The sequence below is a fragment of the Wyeomyia smithii genome, chromosome 1, assembly GCF_029784165.1.
Source record: "Wyeomyia smithii strain HCP4-BCI-WySm-NY-G18 chromosome 1, ASM2978416v1, whole genome shotgun sequence".
NCBI lineage: Eukaryota > Metazoa > Arthropoda > Insecta > Diptera > Culicidae > Wyeomyia > Wyeomyia smithii.
This window is the reverse complement of record NC_073694.1, coordinates 201,307,233-201,329,763: the sequence shown is the minus strand read 5'-3', so window position 1 is coordinate 201,329,763 and position 22,531 is coordinate 201,307,233. Positions and strand designations below refer to the sequence as shown.

General features: G+C 38.3%; 1 protein-coding gene across 4 annotated transcripts in view; it reads right to left on the bottom strand.

The window, feature by feature from the left end:
• Nucleotides 1-22,531, bottom strand: part of LOC129718794 (uncharacterized) — a 346,046-nt gene that overhangs the window by 301,761 nt on the left and 21,754 nt on the right. For all 4 annotated transcript variants that reach the window (XM_055669874.1, XM_055669875.1, XM_055669878.1 and 1 more), the window contains exon 2: nucleotides 20,087-22,239. The gene's annotated coding sequence lies outside the window, so the exon portion shown is untranslated. The remainder of the gene's footprint in view (nucleotides 1-20,086; nucleotides 22,240-22,531) is intronic.

Here is a 22,531-nt window from a genome sequence, read left to right as displayed (position 1 = left end):
CGTACATTCGAACGCTGCTGTCGCAGTCTGCAAGAGAGGCAACAGTATTTTTCGATACGGTGTCATGCAAAAATGTCAACTGTTCGACACACTGGTCCTCTCCAGTAAACCCCACAAATTTGTGAGTGGCTCCAAGAGCCTTCGGTATAAATCAGAAGTGTCGGTATGAATCAAATCCACATCGTGTAGTATAGTATTTTGCATATCAATGAATTATGTCACTTACTAAGCGTGTCCCCAACAGCATACCGTTGTTTTTCGGTTTAAATCGATCTTGAATCAGAAAGCTAAACAATTTTATGCTCTAGTAAAATAAATCACTAACGCGCAGCTTCTACGCTTCTACAGCATTGTTATTGTCTGTTAGTTTGAACAAGTATCAAATATGAATAAGCTAAGTGTGCATCTTTAATCAGCCGACTGAACGGAGAATAAACCGAAATCAGTTCAATAGAATCGGGTATAAATTGTATATATATGATCGCATAGCTTATCAAAGTGAATCCTGATCCAACTCAACAAAAACCTCCTTTCTGTGACCTTTGTGGAGATGCAGAGGTTAACACGGTCTCCAAATAGCAAGGGTTACGCTAACTTCCCTTCCCTCCCTAACTTCCCTTCAAATTATTGAGTCAATGAAATTTGTACAATGAGAATCACTCCCAGCCCCATTTAGTACAATTTTACTGATTCGGATCAATCACGGAGTGCAACCATCGAGATGTGCAGTCAGTCAAGCTAAGCTGAGCTAAAAAGCTCTAAAGGAAACTCAAAAAAAAAAAACAAAATCGCTTAACAACTGTTGACTTTTATAAAGGCCGAAAAACAACTCAAAACGGCCCAAATTCCATTAAAATCAAAAATCTCAATCAGAAAAAGAATAAGAAAGCAAATAGGGGAACTGCTTCATTATTCATTTCATTAAGCCGATATTCACGAAAAATGCACGGATTAAACACTAAATTTTCACGGAATCATTAACGAAAATTAACAAAATACGCTCCAATGCTCTTATGGAATCGTTCAGCATTGTATATTTAGTAAACTTAACAACATGTATCCTAAATTTTATGAAACAAACAATTTTTCACAACGCTTCCATATCCATCTCAAAACTTGAATCACTGCTCAATTATTCATCTCACGACGCCCCCATATTCATAGAATCACACTTTCATGAATGAACGAAGACACATACTGTCGTAGTAGGTTACCTAGATATCCACTGTAGTTGTTCACGTGCAAAATTGGTAACCTAGGTAACCACTGCAGTGCTGTAGATTTATGTCAATTATGTCAGAATAATTCAACATTTTCAGTATGATTTTTTTCGTATTAACATAAATTGATTTGGCAACTTTTGATTTCCTTCACCGCAGTGAAAACAGATGAAAATGCATACAGTTTTAAATTTAGGAATTGTGGAAATTCATCTCATATATTGCTGCTAATTCAAGCTTGTTTTTGGAAATTTGAGGTGAACATTTGAAAGATTTAAGTATTCTTAGTGTAGTGAGTGATTTTGTTTAGTGATTAAAAAAAGTGGTCCGCTAGTGATGAAGAAAACTTTGGTTAGCTGCTGAACGAGTCCCGTTGTAGCCGCATAGAACAATGCGCGGATTTTGTTTTCTGCGGTGGGTCATTGAATAAAATGAGTTTTCGAGTGCAGATGCCTGACTATAATATCAAATTAAGAACTTTTTAGTGAGTTTTTGGGGATTCTACTTCATGAGAAATCTAAAGTGAACTAAGAAGAATCCATTCCATGGATGAATAATGGAGCAGTTCCCCTACTCAAAGTTTCAAGCATAGAAAGCATAGAAAACGCTCCCAAGTTTAGGAATGTCCAAAAAATTCTAAAAACACTCGAAAGCTTCAACGAGATCGGAATAGTTAAAAATTTAATAAAACTCAAGAGAGCTTGGAAAAGAATTCAACGTAAAATCATTTATCTTGATTTTCAATCTACCACGCCTTACAGGTCTCCTTGGTGATCTCGGGGTACGATGCTGGCATAACAAGTCGTCGTAATTTGTAATTTTCGAAATTTTGTCAAAAATACTTGTGATTTTTTTCAGATTCTTCAGTATCCACATTATTTTTCAACACATTGTTTTAAATAGTTACTATTAAAAAAAAAAATTTCTTTGAAAAAATATTTTCATAAACTACTACTTAGGATGCATCTGCTGCGAAAATTTCATCAAATTCGATGCATTATTTTAAAAGATATGTCTATTTATTTAAGAAGAATATTGACCTAAATTTTAAAGGATATTAACAACTTGGGATTGGGAAATCCACTTCCCGAGTAAAACTCTTGAAATTTTCAGTACCAACAGAAAAATATTGACATCGTGATTTTTAGTGATCCGTTTCACGAATTTTGACCCCTTTGCATTTTGGCTGTTAGGCATGGTACACTAAATCGTAATGCACATAAGTGGTATCCTAGTCACGACCGCATGAGTGATGTAGGACCACGTAAATTATTATTAAACTCTTCAGTTGAGGATCGTTTTTATTGTTCTCGTGGACGGAAACGGAGCTCCTAAAAGCGATGATCACTCACAGTGAAGAAATATTGGGTTCGTGTTAGAAAATTCATTACACTTTATACAAAATATTGAAAAGATTTAAGAAAGACGGTTATAGTTCGACTTTCTAGCAGTATTTTGAACTCAAAACATTTGCTTTACATACGGAATCAAATCTTTTTGTGTCGTGCGAAGCTGGGAAAATGATAGAACTTGAAAAAAAGCTGGAGTCACTTACAACATTGGGCTGAAATAAAAAGCAAAAGGCTGTATCCAAGGCACGACCGCGTTGCTGACGTTGAATAACACGCATTTGGCATTGATGGTTGAGTACTTAAATAAGTACTACAAGTTTTAATACCAGATGGTCGAAACTTTATCGCGGGACATCAGTTGAAAGAATTATTTTGGGGGCGGAATAGGTTGTGTGAATTGAAGCTATACCCTGTAGGGATTATAGTGTATAAGAAACAAGTGACGTGTGAATAGAAGAGGGGCAAACACCGCATTAAACATTTAGCGTGTAAATACAAAAACGCAGCGATCAAAAGCAAAACGCAAGATTAAAAAAAAAAATCTGACTGTCGAAAAACGAAAGGACTCGTTCCTAGACGAGAGAATAATCGGTTGAATGAGAGTCTGTGAGTTGAGTGAGAGAGAACGGATAAAGCGAGCTAATACGGTGGTGCGGGACCCACAGCACATGAAGAGAGAGAGAGAGAAAGAGTAAGAATGAAGCGCAGCTTTATTTTACTTGAGGCTGGAAAATAGAGCGAATGAAAAACAGAGATCATTCAGTTGACGATATTCGGCAGCAACGGACGCGATATGGAGAGCCATTGGAAAAAGCGTCACGACATACCCTTAAGTCATTTTTATGAGTTTTTTGCGGTTTTTGTAAGCGTTTTCGTTCACGCCCTTCTTTCGAAAATGACAATTAATACCAATATTTGCCACCACTTGCATTTTGCTGCTCCAGAAAAAACCGTCCGTTTTGCCGGTCGATGAACGAATGAGAAATTCAATTCGATGGCGTGCGCTTTTATAAGCGAATAATATTTGCCACCAACCGCTTTCTGCTACTCCAGAAAGAACCTTCCGCTTTGCGTTCCGCTGCGTGTGTGTGCAGCAAAAACCATACCAACATGAAGTCTGCTTGCTACTGGTCGATTCGGTTTCCAGTAAATCATTCTTTTTCTACAATGATCGGATCAATGCAGACTAGATTTTTGCATGTGACTAATGACCAGGGCTCTAAATTCTCGAAACCAAATAATGAAACTGAATATTTCACGCTGTCATTTCGTTTCAAACAGTTTCATTTTCACTTGATTCCTCTCGGCTACTGTCATCGAATCACTCCTTTCTCTCTTTCCCGTCTGTTATTCATCGCATCATTTGAAATGAAACTGATGACTATTTCAATTGACGGAGAGAGACACTTTCCTTTCCTTCAGTGTCTCACTTGAAATTAGCACCGCGTGGCGTCGTTTGATGAAGATTTTCTAATACCGCAAGCCATTGTTAGAACGGCAATGGCATCTAATAAATACGTCACGCAAGTTCCGATTAAGATTTCCTCCCTCTTTCCTATTTATGCGTGAAGTACTGTATGGAAGCCTCCTGTCTCCGTCAGCGCTCATTATCATTTTTAAATTGAGAATCGTCATGTGGGAGTGATGGTGATCCGCTTTCAATTGAAAAGCATTTGTATCAACTTCAAGCTCTTCAGTTGTCAAAATCAAAGCAAGAGCTTTCGACTGGGGTTCGTGTGACTCACGAAGTGCTCGAAAATAATGCAAAAGCTTTTCAATTGAAAGCGATGGGCCAAAGCATCACTATAACCTGATAATTATCAATTCCAAATGACTTTGTCAGGCTCTGATTATGACAATTATTCTTCACAACAGCAACTACAAATCGTTCACTAAGTCGAATCGTTTGTATGCTTTAGTGTCGGTTGTGCTGGGAAAGTGCTTGGATTGCAGCATTGCAGGTACGCGATTGGTTGAATTATAATCATGTTTGCTATGAATTTTAACCACGTTACTAAGAAAAAATGTTAGTAAAAATGATTTCATAAACTAGAGTAATTTGTTAATTATACAACCAGATATCAATGAATTAAATCCGTTCAGTGGTAACAAAGTAGTTAGCGTATGATATCTTTCATTCTGCCGTTTCACTCCACTTTCGATTTTTTCTGGATTGCCATCTTACTAAAGTAAGACGTTATTCAATGTCAAAAACCAGACAAAACAAGGGATGTCAGTCTAATACGTGGTTTGATCATGAAATGATCTGAAAAAGCGCGAAAATTTATAAAACCTGTAAACGAAAAGCTCAATAAAATTGTGTCTAAAAATTAAAATTTAAAATCAGCTAAATCTTGCCATGCATTAAATGAATACTGATCCTGAAAAGAAGTCCTATCCGAAAAACTTCTATAGTAAGGTAGAAATTAAACCTAAAGCTTACAGATTTCGTAAAAATTTTCTAGAAAGACATACAACATTTTCTGAAGAGTATCACAAACGCGAAATTAAGTTGAACCATCATTTTCTCTTGCATCACATGATGCACATTGTATACTCATGAACACTGCGTAAATTTTTTATTCGAATCACAATCACCAGGTTAAGGAAAAAATATTTTCACAATCGAAGTGTATGCGCCAATAAATAATGAGATTCGTACGAGAAAGTCTTGATCACACCGCCTAGTGAATTAGTTCAAGATTTTTCATCCACTCGGGATAGCTTTTCTTCATCGGTGAACTGTGAATGAGATTCTCCCCCCCGGCGGGGTTGAGATCTCTCAGACGAGTGAGATGTTTTATCACCTGCAACCGAATGACGTCATTGGGGGGCGGCAGATTGAATTATAACTTCAATTACAGTGTGAAATTTATCGATCAATCACGGAACGACGGGAGAACGACGGGATGGAAAAGTTAGCTATGTGAAGTGTTGCACGACGACGACTTTTCAAGAGTTATTCTCATTAGTTGAATGGTTGTTGACGGTTGGTTAATTATTTACTGTGATTCTTTCTTACGAAGCCCATAAAAATTACAAGCTGGTATTTTGATTTGCCGCGTGCTCGCGAAATAAATTCCGATAACTGCATCGCTTGAGTGAATAACTAATGGATTATTTTTGGCCATCCCGCAAACGGAATTGTGCAGATTTACTACGCACGAACGCAGTGCAGCAGCGCTGTGTCTCAGAGCAAAGCTGTTTTGAGTCACCGAAGGCAATTGTTTCGCAAACTTTAAAGGTACTGTCTTTTTATATATAATTAAAATTATAATGAAGTTAATGCACTTGTTTTTAATAGTATACAGTACAGTGCAGTGCAGTCTAATGCAGCGTACCGCACTCACGGATGTTTGCTGCTGTCACCGTCGTCGCCGGGTGTCGTAACGAAGCTCGTCTCGTCCGCAGAGAAACGCTCAAAGACTGTTTGGTATCATCATTAGTGCGATCTAGATTGTTGTTGTTGTTTTTGTTGGTGGTGGTTGTTTTACAGGAGGGATGTTCTTTTTCCCAAATCCTTTACTGCTTGGATTCTCTATAGTGTCTGGTGATGAGCGTTGTAACTTTGAAGCACCCCTGGGGCTTCGCAAGCGCCATTATCCTGCACGACCCGTCAACGTCGTCGTCATCTTCGTTGTCGTTGTTTAATACTTGACGATGTGCTGATTAATTTCACTGTACTGTGACTTTGACTGTGTGCTGCCTTGAGTTGCACGGTGTGACAACCGCAGGGCTTCGTATCCCTTCCCTGGTACCGGCTCGGAACCCTAACGAGGTTGACTGCGGATGGCAGTGCACTCTCCGTGTGTGTAATGCGGAAGAGTGTTACGCCTCGGGACATCTCATGTTGATGCCGCAGTCGGACTGACTGAGTAACGCTTGCTTCTTCAACCCGTACCGAGTCGCGCAGCGCACGGTCACAAGTCGTGTGACTGATTGGCTGTCATTAAGTGGAGCGCAATTATGCGACGCTCCCTTTTTCGCTTTTCGTTTTAATTTGGGATGCACAGAGTTGGCGCGCTTGTCAGTGGTGCGTGGATTAGTTTAATTTTGTTTACACAGGGGACACACTTACGTGTCGAATACGGGGTGATTAGTGCAACTGAGATTAGCAGGCTGTGATGGAATATTTTTCTTCCATTTCTCCAGTTGCCATTGCAAGGAAACACTTTTGGTCAAACCAGACAGCTTCACTTGCGTATTTTAATTGACTATTAGGTACCCATGACAACAAATAATGGAAACAGTCGATTTTTGACCAAGTGCGCAGTATTAACTCAAACATTTGACAGTGATAAATATTCGAACGCGCGCGATCGGCTTTACCCAAGTAACAAAACTGGTTTTATGAAAGTTTTATAGCGCTGTTTAGGCTGTATTAGGCGCTATAAAACTTTGATAATACCAATATTGTTACTGGGGTATTCTGTTCAGCTTTTAAAACAATCACGAGAAGTAGCCAATTTTATGTCGTGATTAATGAATTTTTGGTTTGCGACGGTATTTATAATACAGCGTCTTTGTTTGTTTTTCTATTAGAAAAAAATCAATACAGTTTTGAATAGTTATAGCTTAATGTTATGCAATGTTTGCTGAATAAATAATCTTCTACACAAATCAAAGAAAACTGGTGGCCAAATATGAGTAAGGAATAAAATTGAATTGTGTTCAACTATGCAAAAAATGTGAGTAGGATGATTGCTATACTTTTCTAGAAGAAAGACAAAAAAAGCAACCACAACATCGCAGCCAATATATCATCTCCGAATGAATGAGCCTGTGTCTGGAGAACGAAAACCCCACCAAGCCAGCTTCCTCGCTAGGGTGCCCCCCATGAACGGCACACCCTGCAGATGGGGTTGGTGTCATTCCTAGACCACCCCAGAAGATAAGTACATACGTGTAATGGTCACTGAGAAAGCACAGTCCAAGAAGGGTGGGAGCCACCACATACGTAAATAATATTTTCCCAATTTCTGCCGAGCTAGGCAACAAAACCCCTCTCCTCCCGTTTCCATCCAAGCTGATCGTTCGTTGGTTGCTGCTAACGCTCGACAGAGCAATTTTTCCAAATCTTGTACAAACAAAAAAAATTTGACCGGATTTGCACACCGGAAAGAGGATTCCCGTCCTTCGTTGCGCAGTCATCGCTGCTTCACAGAGTAACAGCATAGGACATTCCATAAATTTGTGTGATTCAGCTGCTGCGGCTACCTTGCATCACACCTTTTTCGGTGGATCCGGTCCCGCGCCCGAACTGTCGGTGTCCTGAAAGAGAGAGGAAGAACGATACATAAAAACAGGGCATGAACGTCCGTGTACCACGCCGTCTACACACTCGTCGTCGGGGCCATCGTTCTACGGGAAGACATAAATTTTGACGTCGTTTACAAAAATATTACCTTTTTTTCCCTCGCAGAGCCTTGCCTCCCGAAACGGGCCTCGGTGGACAGCGATTCTGTCATTGATTTATGTGTATTTTATTATGAATATGAATGTTCGGGTGGGGACTGCGTTCTGGTCTTGTTTTTATTTCGATTTCGATGAAGATTTTTTTTCTCCTCGTATCGAAGCAACGCAAAACGCCCTTCGGTTTCGGGTGGTGCTGCCGATAGGGTCCATTACGGACAAGAAGCAGCAACTTGCTCACCACGCGCCGCCACCGCACCGTTGTCGTAAATCAAGCAATCCGTTACATACCCGTGAACGGCCATCGGACAGGTGAAACCGGAAACCAGCGGATCCAGTAAACTTTGGTCGTAAACAAACGAGATTGAATGTACGGGGGGAACAATGTTTGTGTGGTTTGACGGGTCTATTCGATACTATCTTGAACAACAAATCCTCACACGCTCTTTCAGTTTTTCAACTGGAACAAAAAGCGTAATAATTTCTTGGAAAATAATTGGTTCCCAGAAATGGAAAAATTCTTTTGGCTTTGACTGAACTTTTGGGTTATTTTTTTCATTCGATTCTTTCTTGGTGAATACAATTTTACTTGAGCCTTTGGAACAGAATAATTTCTGGTATCAATGATAGCTCATTTTAATGCGTACGGAACTCATAGGGTATAAACTTACGGAACTCATAGGGTATAAACTTAAACGACCGATTTCTTACAGAAGAAAAACATGTGGGACTAATCGGAGATAAAATAGAACAAAACAGTAACTGTTCGCTAAGTGGGTGCTGTTTAACTGGGCTGCTTTTTAACTGGGCGTTCGCTAACTGAGCTATAGCCCAGTTAAAAAGCAGATGAACGTCAAAAACCAGCGTTTGGCATGTTGCTGTCAAAACGAGATAGGGGCACATGAATAGTAAATTGAGATTGATTTTTTCAGTTCAATGGATTCTGGCAGTCGTTACACATGCGATCCATTACATATTCATCTATTTGTTTCCAGGTCAAATAAATGTTTTATGAAAACAACATGTTTCCAGGCAACGGTGAGTGCAAATAAAGCACACGCAAGGCTAACAATTTATTTTTTCTCATTATCTGTTCATCAATCAGGATTTTTAGTGTATTTGTTCAAAACATTTTACAATTTTCGCTGAGAGTTTTGCCTAGCGCCATTACATCGAAATCCCCCTCGATATTTGACGACATTTGAAATGTCAGCCCAGTTAGCGAGCGACATTCGTTAACTGGGCTAGGCCCTCAGCCCAGTTAGCGAACGAACAGTGTATTGTGAGGATTTTTTTTTTCTATGATCGGTGTTTAGCGTTAAAATTACCGAATATTGAAAATTTCTAGCGATTTCTGGTGAGTTTTTGCAGATAACCTTTCAAAATCTTTTTAGTGCTCCCGTGTGCATTGGAGTGGTAAATACCGTTCCGATTCAAACTTTGAACACTTTACAATAAAAATCGAATTATTATAGCTAATGTAATAAAAAGAATGATTATTATGTACCATTTCGTTTCTTGGAATGTCCTTCACCCAGTGATGTGTAGCTCTTTACTGTAGGGCCACTTTCGGGGGATCAGCAAGCGTTGAAAAAAGTGACAGTTAGTATTCAGACGGTCCTCTCTTAGCGTTTTATCTCTTAGCGATTACGTTGAAGTGTTCGGAATTCGAATCAAAGCCGATTTCTAAGTCTTACTTGTTTTTAAGTCAAAACGTGATTAACAACAACCAACATACTGAACTCTAAACATCAATGAGAAAGTTTATTTTTCGTTGATTTTTTAGTGCAAGAAGTTACATCATAGCTTGAGTGTTCGAAATTTGATGCAGTACGGTATGCTGCGGCAATAAAGAAAATTCCAAGTTCAAATAGACACGCGCACCAATAATTTCCGCTTTTGTCGCATAATCAGTTAGCGAAAAAGTTAAATTTGTTTTGAATGACGATGACTAAAGTGATTAGAGTGTTTGGGAAAGAAATTGACCGCAACTCGCACTATGAGAAATACTTCAGAACTAACTTTAACCAGCTTTCGGGACAAAAATTCTAGACGGCGAAGGGAAAGGGCAAGGTGGTAGAGATATTTGAATAGAAATAGAATAGTGTGGAAAGAAAAGCAACATTTTTGTAACAACCGGCACCATCAACCACGAAGAATACGTCAACGAGTGCCTCCAAAAACGACCCCTGCCATTCCTGCCGCAGCACACGGATTTCAAGCTGTTCTGGCCGGATTTGGCCCTTTTGTAAACTGCGCCAAAAAGGTACTGGAGTTATATGCGGCCACGCCCAACTCGTGCCTAAGGATAAGAACACGCCCAACGCCCTTCGCCCGATCGAACAATACTGGGCCATCGTAAAGCGGAACTTGCGGAAGACAAAAAAGTCGTCGGGAGCGAGCAGCAATTCAAGGTGAACTGGCGTGTAGCAGCTAAGAAGGTCGACAAATCGACTGTACAAAATATGATGTAGTATGTGAAAAGGAAGGCCCGAGCTATAGTTTTTTCTCAGCAGAAGAACTAACCAAATTATTTTTAATAATGTAATATATGAACTTAAAAAAAGGAATTTTCAAATAAAAAATAAACATATTCTAAACCTTATTTTGTCTTGTTGGTCGTTCCACCCTTTATGTTTTAAAGTTTTTTAAAAAATAGATTAAGTTTATATTTAAGAGGACAACTTCGTGACTGTTAATTGTTTGTATTGTTGTTTTTGAATTTATTGTATTTTAATCTTAAGTGTGGATAACGGGCTTATAGTCTATATTTTCCTGGACAATAAATAAATAAATAAGCTTACTGCTCTACTATACCGAGCCTCTGTCCATCCTGACAATATCGCCTAGTTACAATTCCCTGGAGAGAACTTTCATATGTTACTCACACCAGTTTTATTATAATAGGGACTTATTTTTGTTAGAAGGAGAGTCAACAAGGGTACTGTAGAATCGAGATTGAAGGAAGGGTACGTGGTGGGGAGCCTGAGAATAAGCCCATGCTTAAAGTCCTTTGACAACCAAATGGCCTGATTCTATTAAGATTCGAACCCACGACCACTCGCTTACCAAAGCGGACTCTGTAACCTTTCGGCTACGGAGCTCCCCCCATTTCAAGTGATACGAAAACACCTGGAAAAGAACGTCAAATTGTAAATAGGTAATCTTGAGAAAGACTTTCGTAAACGAACATTCAGGTAGTCTTTTTAGTCAAATACCAATCAACTTGCAGCCAAAAATACGACCGAACTGCCGGACAGCTCAGGCCACACTGATCTACGATTTGAATAATTCGCTCCATAATTACAATTTTGAAACATGATGTACGACAAACTAGCAGTCTATAAGTAATGCTTCAAGTTTGTCAAAGAAAGCAATGTTCTAACTATTATGCCTAAAGACAAACTTGTAGTACAACTTAAAGGTTTGTCATACATCGTTTCTCAAAATTGCACTTGTGGAGCGAGCAATCGGTACGCAGCGAAAAAGTACCTCAAAATTGAATATGCAACCTTGATCTTAATTTAAACCATGATAACAATTAACATTAGTTATTCAATGTGTTTCGCATTCAAAAGTACACATATTTGATTGCTCGTTTTTGTTCAAAAAACTAGAAATAATAACCTTTATTCGATTCACAAAACAACGAAGATCGACTACGTGGCTAAAAGTTATGAATTTTTGAAGATAATATACATTAAATGAAGTGTTTTTTGTGTCCACTACATTTCGGTGACGCTTAGTGACCCAACAGAAAAATACGGATTTAATTTTTTTCAGTGGAAGATTAACTCCTGAGGTTTCGAGCAAACTTTAAACACTCTGGGTTTTAAAACCGTTCAAATTCAAATTTTGAACACTTCAACATAAAAAGCGAATAATTATAGCTAGTGTAATAGAAAGTATGATTATTGTACACCACTTCCTTCCTTGGAATGTCGTTTATCTTATGGTGTATGGCGCTTCACTGCAGGAGCCTCTAGTAATTTACGTTGCGCCGTTATAAATTTTATCGATTCAACACACCTAGCTAAAAAAAGTTACATTGGCTAATTGCAGATATACCGAAAAACTCGAGGCGCTCATTTTTGCTAAAACTATTCCCTAACTGATAAATTCCTTACCTGATGGAACGTTATTTTATGGCTTTTATAAAATATAACAAGTGGTTTTCTCTTTGCGCCAATTGAAGCCATATTATTTGAATCGAATATGGCGACTAAAAGCTTCAAGTGGCTGAGTAGAATGAAGGAAACTGTTTAAAAGTCCTCCAAACAATAAAACAATATCGCACGCAAGCCTGGGGGGCTTATGCGGTCTCGATCAACTAGATTAGTTGAGAGAATTCGTCATCGATATTGTTTTTTGGCACATTTTGCATGTGTAGGATAAGTACAACGATACACTGTGCCCCAGTGCTAAGTCGAGAAAATTTCCAGCTTGAAAAGATCCTCGACCTGATCGGGAATCGAACCCGATGTCACAACCTTGTGGGAGAGCTAGCCGACCGACATCGCTAACCACAGAACCACGGGGACCACAAAAGTCCTCCAAAGGTACTTCTAAAATCAGGCTGACGTCTACAAACCTGAAATATATGTTCTATGACATTCAAAATAAAACAGCGGCTGAAGCGCATTGAGAGTTAAAAATATGACAGGGGTTGTGCACATGTTTATGTAATGTGTTATAATCTCAATTTGATCCGCCGCAGTTTCCGTTTCTTCTATCGCAACAAATCGTGAACGCGAGGCCCCAACACCAGATCTTAACGTTTTACAAACTTCTAAGACATTTAAATCTAAGGCAATCTAAGACTTCTCGAAGTCTAATTGAGCAGAAATTTTTTTATGAGGGTATTTTTCGAGATGATGAAACTGTTGAGCTCTACCGCAAACGAAACTCTAAAGTCAGATTTTTCCCATACATTCCATTGGCTCCAACTCAAGAAATTCTAAATCCCAGAAAGTCGATTTTTTAAAAATTCTAGATAACACCAGATCTTGGAGTTTTATGCATTTCTAAGACATTTGACATCAAAAAATTTCGATAACACCTGTGCATATTTTCATCTGTCGGAAAAGTAAAGTTTGACCGCTTTAAGGCACGTGTTCCGAAGTCCGATTGAGCTGGAATTTTACATGGAGATTTTTTTAAGAAGGCAAAATTTTAAAACCTTACCGCAAAAAATGGTTCTCGCAATCAAGGGAATAATAACTATTATTACTATGGTGAAATTCAACATGGACTCTCAAAATGTTTCTAATATATTCAACACAAAAACAAAGTGAAACCAAACTTCCCAACGTCACTTAAGTAGTTTGCCTCATTTCAACATTATTATCCTTCAGAGGCTAATGATTTTATACATGTTTATTTATATTTATTGAATTAATTTCAACCAACTCAAGGTCTAAATGAAATATTAAAGCTATGTAAACCCAGCATTTTTTCCATATAACATATATATATATATATATATATATATATATATATATATATATATATATATATATATATATATATATATATATATATATATATATATATATATATATATATATATATATATATATATATATAAATATATATATATATATATATATATATATATATATATATATATATATATATATATATATATATATATAAATATATATATATATATATATATATATATATATATATATATATATATATAACATAATAAAAATAAAATACAAACACAAAATACACTATTCACATTCAAAAGTTCAAATCCTGACGATGGTTATAAACTCTGGCCATGTGTCGTACTGGTTCATGCGAGCCGTAGTTAGTACGGTGAGTCCCAAAACGCAGCAGCCGTTGATGTCGTTGAGGTCGGGCTGGACAGTGCAAGCTAAGCGACGAAAGTATTGCAGGGCAGTCATAAACACCCAGCAGGATTTTGTGGGCCATACTAGCGATGAGATCCTGCCGTCGTAAAAGAGCGGTGTGAGACCAACTAATGAACCGAGTTCCTCATACGGTGGCTATCTGGTGGTTATCTGGATTCCTCCACGGTAAGGAACGACAAATACGACGGACGAAGCGTTTTTGAATGCACTCAATGCGATTGGACCAAAACTCGAAGTGTGGATCCCAAACAACACAGCTGGTTTCTAGTATTGGTCGCACCAGTGAGCAGAAGAGAGTGCGCCATGTACCTGGATCTTGAAATTCTTTTCCAATTTTTAGGATGAGTCCTAACTGTCGATTACCTTTATTAATGATCATTTCATATTATTGTCGAAACGTAAGCTGATCATCCAAAACAACACCGAGGTCAGTAATAACAGTATTACGTTGCAAGGGCTGATCATATATACAGTAGTCATGCATCACTGTATGTTTTTTCCGAGAGAAGCTGATGACTGTACATTTTGGAATGCTAATGGCCGTGTTGCACAGTGGGACGGATTCAAAAAAAGGCGGACATTAGCTTTTACGGAGAAACTATTAGTTTTATGATACTAATGTCTTCACAAAAGTTTCATAATTCTTAACACATACCCCCTTAATCTCAAATATTACATTGTAGCATAAAAATACACACACGAAACATTTCTGGCACGAAACGTTCGATAGTCCACTACAGACTTTACCGTCGATCATAGTGCATACCATGCCATGGCTTATGGAAACATTGGCGCCAAAAGAATTTTGGGTCTTCGTAGGCATCAAAATCTTGATTTGGTCATCTATGTCACGTTTTTCACGAATTATGAGCTCCTTTGTCTCTTTAGTAAATTGCATTCTAATTGGCCGACAGAATCTTGTTGAGGATGGACGATTGTTCTGCCATATTATTTTTGAAGGGCAATGCTTCACACGTATCTGAACTGGTACTATAGACGTTATGTTTTCCCGCATTCTAATCCTAGCAGGCTTTACAGCAGGCTTTACAGCTAACGAACGAGATGTTTTCCAAGCATTGCGTATGCGTTTAGAACGCGTTGGAGTCGTTTGCATTGCTTCCGCAAGAAGTTTAGCTGCATCTTCTTTACCCTCACTTCGGGCAACCATTTGAGCAGCAAACGAAATTTCAGAGGAACTTTTATCTGTTCTCAGACTAGCGACTCGTCTTCTTTTGCTACGATCTGTCAAATTGGCGAAATCTTTCTTCACGCGCTGTTTTGTTTTGATACTTGATAAATATTTTTTAACTAATGACCCAGGAAATACGCACTGTGAAAGCCACGAGCTGTTTTTTTCCTTAAGCCGCTCAATATGCCTTCCAGACGCCTACCATTTTGTTTGCAGTTTCACACAAAATACACGAATATTTCGATGAATTTCGTGCTTAAACTTCCCCAACTACAGATTCCTACTCACATACTCCAGAACACGCCTTTTTTCTGTCTTCCAATACTAAATTCCCTTCTTTATTCCATACACTTAACAATTCCGATCGAACTGGATTAAACATGTTTTCGTTTTCACTGTAATCACAACACACAGCACTGAATGTAAACGAATTGAAAAAATGAATGCGGTAAAACTATGCATGTACCTAGTTGAAATGCAACGCTTACTTAGATGCACACGATATCATGCTCCAAACTGACATCCATAACACAATATCATTATGGTACAGTATTCTTGTGTGAGTTAACATAAACTGCTTTACGAATCAACAGATTTTTTTTGCAGTTTTCTCAAAAGTTCCACAAGGTTCCATCGCGATACGTATATGGAATGAAAGTAATTTAACCACACTATTGGAGGTCACTGAGATTGGCTGCGCATACTTGCGCACTTTCAAAATAAACCCCCTTAAAGATTGCCTAAAAATAAGTTAAAATCCGCAATAAATCAGTAACCAAAATAGATAGAACTACTCTTCTGGTTGCAAAAGATGTATTTTTACAATATTCTCATTTTTCTAGAACATCATTTTTATGTAAAAATTGAATTAGAAAAGTTGAAGTAAAAAAACTGATTTAAAGGGGGTCATTAATTAGAAGGTCAATAACTTTTTTCCCTTAACAGATAGAATTTTTTTTTCTTCGACAAAAATTCTCCAAATAACGTAATATTCCACATTTCATAAAAGAATTTGAATTTTAATTCGAAACAAAAAAAATATTCGAGATTTTAACACATAACCCCTTAATCTCAAATATTACATTGCAGCATAAAAATACTCAAAGAATTATGAAACTTTTGTGAAGACATCAGTATCATAAAACTAATAGTTTCTCCGTAGAAGCTAATGTCCGCCTTTTTTTGAATCCGTCCCACTGTGTGTTGTTGCAACCACACCACTCTGCAAATAGGTTAACTAGTTGTTGTAGTCTCAGGCAGTCATTGCCGTTGCGAATAATCATGTAGATTTTCGCATCATTTGCATTAAATAATACTTGTTCCGGTCGGTAATAGAAGAGATAAGTCATTTACAAATAGTGAAAACAGTTGAGGTCCTAAAACACTACCCTGAGGTACTCCTGAATTATTCTGGAACCAAACAGATGTTGACGATCCTAATTTTACTGCCATTCTGCGATGTTGTAGATATGAGGAAAGCCATGCTATTAAATTTGCCGATACACCCAACTTATCGAGTTTAGCTAGCAGAATTTCATGGTCAACACGGTCAAAAGCAGCCGTTAGATCAGTATAAATGGCATCACCTTGATCACGTTGATCCATTGTTTGCAGGCATAGAGAGGTGAATTCCAGCAAATTTGTAGAAACTGATCTACCGGGGAACTGTGGAAATACCATTCCAAAACTTGATCCATTCAAAGCTATGAATGATACTTTTAAATATGATGTGTTTTCTATTTGTGAAATATTGCCTTTTTCATGCATTGATCTCAACTTCAATATAAGGGATACTCCCTTGGGATTGAAAACTGTGATTTTTTTTATAAAATTACCTTACCTTCAATTGAAGGCATTGAATCTGTTGCTTATTAAATCACAATACTAGACAAAGATCTCTGCATTGCTTCTGTATATATCTCTCCAAAGCACTAATAAGACAACGAAAATTATTATCTACAGCTTTGTGTGTGTGTGTTAATTTGGTAAAATAAAGTTTTAAATTGGAAGAAAATAACACAAGATTTGTTTTAATGGTGTAAATTAAGTAATTCAAAACTATTTTCGTAAAGAAGCAAAGCCTTGGTGTGCTACATTTCGATTCGGAACATGACCTTCTGTTTGTTATACACAGGCTCCGCAGCCAACTGTTTAGTGTACAGGAAAATTGCGGGGCTAGCGCCACGATGCTACTGACACTAACAGTCTCTCCCGAGTCGAGACTCGAACCTACGACGACTGGCTTGTTAGGCCAGCATCGTACCTCGAGACTATCTGGGAGACTAACTATTTTCGTAAAAATGTTATATCTCGAGATTTGCTCATATTATCTCGGGGTGATAGGTTCCTTGTTTATTTTATTAGTAATTCGTCTATAAATTGTGAGAAAAATAAAAATGAGGTTTTGCACAAAAATGCGTTATTTTGCAACAAAGGAGAGTCCTACAGAGCGGCGAGAATTCTAATTAACACCAAAATTAGGATTTTTCCAAAGTGACACTGGATGAATATTTCCCCCAATTTTGATCGAAACTTGTGCTGGAAAGATCGTAGCAAGCTGCGACCGCGAATGGATGCAAAAAAGTTTCCGCTTGCGATTTTTTTGATGTGTTAAAGTGCTTAAGAATTTGGAGACAGTTTTGATCCCCATTTTCTTCGCTGTTGTGCGTGGATCTTTTTCGTTTATCACTGTTTTTGAACCGTAAAGTCCCATCTGCAGAGATAAAGTGTACTTTTTGGTTATGAATATTGTTATGCAGTTCGAAATAAAAGCTGCAAATGGATGCCAAGTGAGGAAAGACGTGACTAAAAAGAATGTTTTGACGTTGACTGACGACTATATCGAAGTTAGGCACTTGAATTTGAAAATCTAGTAATTCAACCAGGGAAAACCAGGGAAAAGTGGTCAGTTTTTTTTTTTGTTGAAACATGCAATCTAGAATATGTGAAGAATAGTCAACTTCGTGCAAGACATGATCCAGTAAAATTGCATGATGGCGATTCTTGGAAGCAGGCATTCCATCCGGTGGCGGAGCGCTTATCCTCGAAAGTACTAACCATCACCAAGGAAACTGTGCGATTGTTTGTGTGCGAGTAGTGAAAAGAAGTAACGAAATGCTTTTTCCGCCGAATGCTGACTTGATGTATAAGATAAGTACATATTCACAAAAACGTTTATTTATAATTTTTCTCAGTGGTTGAGTGGTTCTTTTTTGAATTTTGAGTAGATTTTTTCTATCTTTGGTGAAGTATAAAATATAAGCTAGTTTTTTAGATTTTTTTCTAATAGTTTCAAGATTCAAATAACTAAAACTTTGACATAATTTTGTGGGTATTTTCTCAAGCTTCATATCATGATTTTTCTAACTTTTGAACAAATATTGATTTTTGAGTGACAATCTTAAAGTCTCGTAAATCGGGATGACATGAATCCACGACGGTATGCTAATGATGACAATTCTGGCAATTGGCAAAACTTCTCTTTTGTTTCATATTCAAATTCAAATACAACTGACTGAATGTGATATTCCGAAGGTCTCAATATTTATATGTGGAAAAATCGCGTGTAAAATTATCAACTTAATGTAGCATTGTACCGTTCCGTGTGACTTCTTTTAGTTGCGATTCAAATAATATTTTTTCTTCGATTTCTTAGAAATAATCCATTCGAATATAGAGCGAAGTTTTATATTTTGGCATACACACACACACACACATACACAAAAACACATATACTCGTAAAATCTCTAGTAAAATAAATTACGTGTGGTTAATGTCTGTTAGTTCAAACCAGCACCAAATATAACTAAGCTAAATGTGCATCTCTAATCAGTCGACTGAATGGAGGATAAACCCAAAATAGTTCGGGTATAAATTATATGTATTACGGCATCGCTTATCAAACTGAACCCTGATCCAACTTACCCTTCTCTACTAACAAAAACTGCCTTCCTGTGACCTTTGTGGAGATGCAAAATTTAACACGATCTCGAAATAGCAAGAGTCACACTAACATCCTTTCCCTCTTCCCACCAGAATGTAAGGACGTCGTTATTGACCCTTCAAAGTTTCAAATGACTGAAACTTGTACAATGGAATTGTCGGTCACTCCCAAGCAGTGCGCGAAAAACGACCACAACACGTGCAGAAGCTCGAAAAAGTGATTCTACTACGTGACAACACTCGGCCTTATTCTGCCAAAATCGATAAAACCTACATAAAATCGTTCAAATGGGAAGTCCCGTACCTAACCCACCGTATTCCCTGCCGTTCGATTTTTACTTATTCCCCTCGATGGCACATAGCCTGACACCAAAAAATGGCTGGACTCGTGCGTAGATAGCCACAAAATACGAACACTTTTGATTTTTTTAAATAGCGCTCATAGAATATTTCTGCCTCTATTTTAAGTGAGCAACTGCTCACGCTTAGAGAAACTTTTAATCGGAACGGAAATATTTGTACAATCCGGTTTAAAATTAAAGAATATATATCAAATTCAACCAATCAGATCTCAGTAACTTCTAAACCACAATAACCAAAGCTGAATCCGAAACGAGATCTGAGTCAACAGAAAACGTACCAGTTTTTTTGTGGAGAAAATTGACTTGTTGAGAAACTTTCTCAGTCGAATGGAGTAACAACTTTCTAGAAGACAACAAAACATTGTTTCGAACTGATAAAGCAATTCCCAAAGTGAGAAGCCCACCGACGCAAAGTAGTTCGAAATTTCTTCCGAAATTCTATCTACGACTTGCTGGGGCAGCCTTCTGGCGTTCACGGTGGGCAAATTTCCTTGGCATTAATTTACCGAAAATCTAGCACAAAGTAAAACTTTTCCCAACCCATGGTTGTTCATTCTTCTCGTAGCATCACAAGTACCACTCGAGTTCCGATTTTATCCTACCGGCAGTTAATTGTGCTGGATTACAAAAAGCAATTCGAAACCACTCATCCTGGAATACCTTCGCGTCTCCATGTTACCACCTCACCAAACTCAATAAATAGGAAAAACAGTCGCAAAAAATTTACCTTGCTAGCACTGTTGATTGAGCTTCTGTGCCGGTCCGGTTCCACTACCGTTAGTTACTCTCTAATTCACACAATCAGTTAGTTGTTGGGTTATTTTCCGCTCTACTGCCGTGCACTCGAACACTTGAAGTCAAAAACACCCACGCACTTTGCCCGTGTGTTTTTTTAGCGCCACTTCAACGCCACCTTCGATTACGACACACGCACTTGGCATCCCACAAAGGACATCTTGTACGATCACAATCCGTTTCTTGAATTGATGTGAGGTCACACTTTAGTTCACCTTCACGGTTTTCATTAGCACTGTTTTTTTTTTATTCTCCACTTCCGGATATTTCACCTTCACCTTTTTGCTTCTACGTTTTTTCTTACTCTTGCCACCTTAATGGGCCACTTATCATAAAGTAATCCTACTAATCACAAACTTCCCTCCCGGAGGGGGCTGGCTACCGTGTTCAGATTTCTTTTCTCGCTTCTAGGCTGGCTTACCTCAACTGCTGCGACTGCTTCTGTGAGTCAAATTGATATTTATTGGAGGTTTTTTCTTCTTTTTCGGTGTACTTCGCTGCGAACCTTTTGGGAGCCGTTCTGTTTATTCAATTAATTTTCCACGCGCGAAAAACGCACACTATCACGAGCCCTCTGCTTGGCCTATGCGGAACACACAGAGAGTCGAAGGGCCAGCAGTCAACAAAAAAAATTATTTATGATGGGGATTATTCAATAAATTTTTCTGCTGTAGCGCGGTTATTAATAAGATTAATCACTGTTTCGGATGCTTCCCCGTCTGCGCCGCCGTTCGAGGCTCCGAGTCGGGTCGGATTACGTATCGTTGTTCAGCTGACGATTCGAGTTCTGCGCGTCTCTTTCCTTCTACTGTTTTCTACTGGTTTCTGTTCGTAGTTTGGCACATTCACTTGTCGATTGCTGTTTGTTTTGTTTTGTTTTTTTTTCTGCTTAGTTTCTAAGTAGTACTACGAATAAAACTTTTCTTCTATACAGGACGGTAATTTTTCACTTCTGTTGTATTATTGAATAAAACTTTACATTGAAGAGAAAGTAGTTGAGATTCACTCAGTTTCGCATTCTCTTTCTTTCTCGACTCTTGCGATCACAACCCCGTGAGATTCAGTAGGTGTTTGTGTGTTGGTTTTTCTACAGAGTACACATGATGAGTAAAAACTGGATAGAAAATATTGATTCACATGAGCCTTCGCTGACACCGTTTAACACTAAAGCTACGGAATAACAACTATTTAAACTTTTCTCTAACTGTGAGTGACTACTGACTATATTCGATTCCGGAAACTACCACAGAAATATAGATATATTGGCACTCCGTGCCGTGTGGTTTTTGTGTTTTGTTTTGTTTTGTTTTGGTAAAGAACGGATAGATCGGAGTAAAATATTGCACAACCTTCGAAGAACTTTCAACACTACTGCAATGCACAGCACAATCGATCGAGATTTCAGCCGCTACATTTTCGCTTGCTGCGCCTTTCGCGGGGGGTTTTATCTTTCCCGGAATGTCCTACAGCTCGGCTCCGGCCATCGGTTGGCCCCTCGAGCACGATAAAGACCGATATTCCGAATAGCAAAACAGCTTAATTTAATGACACATTTTCACTTGCGTTTCCCGCTGCCGTATTTTATTACCCAGGTCTAATTTCGCCGCTCTCTCTCGAGTTCGGGTGCAGAATGTTTGTCTTCTGCGGTTCTTCCTTTCAACGCAATTCTTCACGCGGTGTCAAATGCCCATAACTTTTCCGTCTGCCTTGCTGCCGTCGTCATACCGGCGGTGAAGATTTTCACGCCTTCCGTCCGTCGGCGGGCGGCTGCGACGATTTTAACGAATATTCGGAAAGGGTCGGATTGAAGAGACACGAGAGGTGCGTTCTTTTTTTGTCTTTTAATTATTCAATTTACTTTTATAGTCTCCCTCAGGGGGAGTGGGGGAACGACGACGATGAAAGGAAAACGGAGCGGATTGTGAAACTGCTGTATACGTCGCGATTCGGTCCTCTCGAGTGGCGATCGGCCTTCTATTTGGACTTGTGTTTAATTCTTTGAATCATTTTGCTTATCCATCGGCCGTCGCGCACGCTTGATGAATTAGGCTGACGCTGTTGACAGCTGCTCGACTGTCTGAATGTCTGAAATGAGAAAAAAAAAAGCAGAAGGAATAGAAACGCATTCTTAGTGGGTTTATTTTTAGGCGGAATGTATGCGATAGGAATTATACTAAATAGGATTGATTAAAACGTTATAGCCACCATTGTGGGATTAAACTGAAGAACTACCAGGAAATAATGCATATGTTTAATGATGGTTGAGTAGAAGAGTGACGTTCGGTTAAATCTGTTCAAGAAATTTTACTGAAAACAGTTTTGGATGATTCACTATTTAGTTTCATACAGTATTCAAAAGATTTCAAAGAAAAAATTG